This window comes from Zea mays, chromosome 6 (assembly GCF_902167145.1).
Source record: "Zea mays cultivar B73 chromosome 6, Zm-B73-REFERENCE-NAM-5.0, whole genome shotgun sequence".
Classification (NCBI taxonomy): domain Eukaryota; kingdom Viridiplantae; phylum Streptophyta; class Magnoliopsida; order Poales; family Poaceae; genus Zea; species Zea mays.
Window position 1 is genome coordinate 177,980,152 of NC_050101.1, and position 4,540 is coordinate 177,984,691.

Sequence of the window (4,540 nt, forward strand, 5' to 3'; positions counted from 1 at the left end):
TCTTGATTATGGGCATGTCCACCTTGATCATTGCCATTCTCTTGAGGTGACTCATCTTCTTGATTTTCTCCTTCATCTTCTTGAGCCTCATCCTCATCTTGAGTTGGTGGAGATTGAAAGTCGCCTAGAGGGGGGTGAATAGGGCGAATCTGAAATTTATAAACTTAAGCACAACTATAAGCCGGGTTAGCGTTAGAAATAAGAATGAGTCCGAGAGTGAGATGCTTTTATTTAGCTTAGCCAGTTCATGTAATTTCTCTTCTGTGTGCAATTTTCAGAAACCTGCTGCCCCACTAAAGAAAACATCTAGGATTGTTGCACAAAAGAAAAAGGGAGATTCTTCTGAGAGTGACTTTGATGCTGACTCAGATGAGGTCTGTTTGGTTTGTTTGTTCACATATATTTGGGTTAACCATTGTATATTCTGTACTTGTTCTTCACCTTGTGCCAATAATTTTCATGATTAAGCATTATTTTAGTTGTAACATGATTATATTCAGGAAGTGCCTCCTAAGTATAAGGCTCCTGCAACAGCTATGAAAAAAGAAAGATTCTAGTGAAAGTGAGTCAGAGACTGATTCTGAGGTTGAGGTATGTATATAAACAATTGATGTTGTAAACATTTGCGTATTATGTGTTTTGTTATTTTGTTCACCTTATTTATGAACTCCTTAGGATGCAAGTAAAACTCAGCCTGCCAAGAGAGCTGGACGAGAAGGCAAAGATGGAGAGCAAGCTGTCCTCGGCGGTGGCATTCGTGGAGGGGGACGTGCAGGACGCCTGTAGCATCTGCCTCGACGCCTTCTGCGACAGCAACCCCTCCGTGGTTCGCACATCTGCCGCCGCCGCCAAATACTTTGGTTGCTTTTAATTGATGCACTTATCATGCCTTTTGTGTTCATTGGTCCTGGTGTTTTCTTTGCAGATGACCAATTGCAAGCATGACTACCATCTCCAGTGCATTCTTGAATGGTAAAAGCTGTGAGGAAAAGAACTAAAAAAAGATGTTCATGATAGTTACCCTTCCTCACTGAAATCTAGAGCTAGCAAATACTCCAGCTAAGAATCACTTGCCTGGTCTAAAACTTCATAAAACCTAAAATGAAAAGGCATCACAACCCGCAGTTTTTTCCCTTCAATTGTTTGTTTCATACTTCTAGTCAGATAGGAGTGCATGAACTAGGATTCCATGTAGGAGTTGTTTCTTTCCTGCTATTGACAGTGCTGTAACCATATCCACTCACTGCAGATGAACCTCATACAATGTTGGAATAGCAGAACTCGAGGAAGCTGCATGCGGACCTCGACCAGCCAGATGTTGCCTCCGCGAAGCTCCTGCCATGTCTCGAGATGTTCAGACAGGGAGCAGAGGAACAAGAGAATGGTGAACAAAGACGAGGTGATCATGCCGGAAGTGTCCGTTATCTGGCAGTCAATCTGTAGGCTGTTCGAGGAAGGTCTCCGGAACATGGAGTGGTTGACTAGCGATGGTGCAAATGTCGTTGCCGAGATAGAGTACGGCGTCCTTGAACACCTCATACGTGAGATGGTGGACGAACTCCTCCGAGGAGTGTCTGAACCCGCACAACATCCTCTCCCACTCCGACCCGTCTCGAAGAAACTGCTGGGTGGCAAGAATGTTGAGACAAGACGAGCAATCGGATGCTACTGATTACTGAACGAGGTTAGATTGATTGATGTAACCATCATTCACTGACTTGTAAGTCTGGTCTTGGTTAATACATCAAGCTCACTGAAACAAGTGGATATGCAAACAGAGTAGCTAGCATAGGCACAGATATTGTTGAACCTGAAGATGTACGCCAGGATCTGCACTCTCTGTACTGCCAAGGTCTGAACTCTGTAACTGTACAGGAGTTCACTCTCTGCTTCGGCTCCATGTACTAGCAGCACTTGAATGACGAATGGCGTCTGGATTATTTTGGAATAAACTGCTGCAAACAATTGCTCGTATATATGGCAGGTGCGTGTGGTAGATGAACTGGTGATTTTAGGTTTGGCAAGCTCCAGTGAAGTTTAAACCATGTTTCTATGACAAAAGTAAACAACCTGTGAACTTGATGTATTTCTTTCTTTAATAAAACGGTATACAGCTCTTCTGCTTGATATGAAAACAAGCAAACACAGACACCAGTATAGGTTTTTCTTGATGTGGACAATGTAGTAGAGCATGATGTTTCTTTATGAGGCATGTCACGCTCTAACATTTTATCAGACTTGCCCCTATCCTCGCGTCTGTTACATGTGCGCGCCGCGGAAGCCGCCTAGGAGCTCGCCCGAGGCCGTTCCTACTTCGACTGGATTTATTCCGTGCCTGGGGGATTTACACGAGGCACCGAGCGCATTCCACCGGAGCGAGTAGATAGGTTGGAGAGAGAAGAAGGGCCGCCGGCGTGGGAGCAGAGCTTGACGCGACGACAAGCTTTCTAGGGAAGGCCAGGATCTTCGTGGGGATTTTGGGAGCATGGGTGAGCGCGCTTCCAAGCGAGAGGACGAATTGAGTAGGCACAACTCCTCGCGGGGGATCATCACCGCCGTGGATCCACTCCACGCCGTGGGTCGACTTCACCACATAGCCATCGCCGGTGAGTCCTCGACCATTGCGTTCGCCCCGTACTCCTCTTCGCGAATCACTATATGGGTGGTGAAGGAAGCATTGGAGCGCTGGATTGGTTGTCTCCGGTGATGGCGCCGCCGCGGGCGCTGTGCGCCGTCGTTGCCGGTCATCGGAGAGAGGGAGGCGACTCCCTGGCCGCTGATCCGGTCACCAACGGGCCAGATTAAACCATAGAATACCGGTTGGTTAGACTGAATCAGAGTCGTGGATCGGTTATCCGAGGGCCAGGGTATGTCGTAGACGTGGAAGAATTTTAGCCTAGGATCCTAGATCTGGCGGCTGTGACTTCGTACCGGTTTGCTGGTGTTGGGATCTAATCCTGGCCGGTAGTCAGGGATCCAACGACCGAGAGGAAACCGAGATTATAACTGTCGCGCCATTTTGCAAAAGAAACCCTGAAGTTTTTCAGAACTAACCCGCTGTCCTAGCCAGTTCAAAGAGTCTTATAGCTAGGTCCCTATTTTTTGTGAATACGACCCTGACCTCTTAAGTAATTGAAATTGGTCTTCCAAAAGGCAGCCGATTGTGTCTCGCTCCAGTGCTGAGGCTGAGTATCGTGTTGTTGCTAACGGCGTCGCTCAAGCTACTTGGCTTCGGCAGCTGCTTCTCGAGCTTCACAACCCTTTGCGTCATGCTGTTGTTGTTTACTGTGATAATAGCAGTGCAGTATATCTCTCCAGCAATCCAGTTCAGCACCAGCGTACGAAACATGTGGAGATCGATCTACATTTCATCCGCGAGCGTGTCGCTCTTGGCCACGTTCGGGTCCTTCATGTGCCGACTACTTCACAGTTTACTGACATCTTCACCAAGGGTCTTCCATCTTCCGTCTTCACTGAGTTTCGGACTAGTCTGAACGTTTGACCTCCTCCCGCTCCGACTAAGGGAGAGTGTTCGACGGCTTGCTCATGCACCCGCTACCGTCAGGTGACCTGGATGAGCAACATTAGCTGCATCATCACCGGCTCCATTTGCATGCACGTCCAGGTGCATTGCCCTTCACCGGTGTAATCATTTAGCATCTCATGATTAGCTCCTTCCATGTATAGTTGCATGTAATCTAGGATTGCTTGTCGTGATTGTTGCTATCACTGGCTATTTGTATCTGCCAATGTAAGGGAACAGAGTATCGTGTGAATCATTCTCTCTGTAATACACCTTCACACTTTCAGCCAGCCGTAGCTAGCAAGCTCCTGCTGACGCTCCCCATGGCATCCTTCCGATTTGGCCTCGCCACCACCTTCCTCCTCCTCGCCGTTCTGTCCCTCCACTCCACCATGGGCGAGACCGAGGTCCCCCGAGCAAGCTTTGCCCATGAGCCCAAAGAAGATCCTGCTGCTTATCGTCGCACCTACATCGTCTTCGTCTCGCCACCCGTGAATGCCGACGCCATGAGCCGAAGCGCGCATCGCCAGTGGCACGAGAGCTTCCTGCCTACCACCACCGAGCAGCTGACGGATGAGTCTGGGTCCACCGGCGACACGCGCCTGGTGGGCTCGTACACGGCAGTCTTCCATGGGTTCGCCGCCCGGCTCACCGAAGCCGAGCTTTCGGCGGTGGCGAAGCAGCCGGGCTTCCTACGCGCGCTCCCCGACCGCAAGCTGGAGCTCTTCACCACGCGCACGCGTCGTTCCTCGGGCTTAGCAGGGACGAGCACCGGTTCTGGAGCGACGCCGGCTACGGCAGCGGAGTCGTCATCGGCGTTGTGGACTCGGGGATCGACGGCAAGCATGTCTCTTTCCGCGACGACGGGGTCCCGGAGCCACCAGCCAGGTGGAACGGGGCCTGCACAGGCTCTGAAGAAGACACCGGCCGGTGCACTCGCAAGCTCGTCGGATCCAAGTCCTTCGTCCGAGGTTACGACCCCTCCGACGACAGCATTGGCCACGGCACGCACGTCGC

At 50.3% G+C, this 4,540-nt stretch overlaps 1 non-coding gene across 1 annotated transcript; it reads left to right on the forward strand.

Moving 5' to 3' along the window:
• Positions 1–455: 455 nt before the first annotated feature.
• LOC103630780 (uncharacterized) lies at positions 456–2,356 on the forward strand. The gene is made up of 3 exons (XR_004850422.1): positions 456–826; positions 926–972; positions 1,250–2,356. It is a non-coding gene; the product is annotated as an uncharacterized protein (transcript).
• The last annotated feature ends 2,184 nt before the right edge of the window (positions 2,357–4,540 follow it).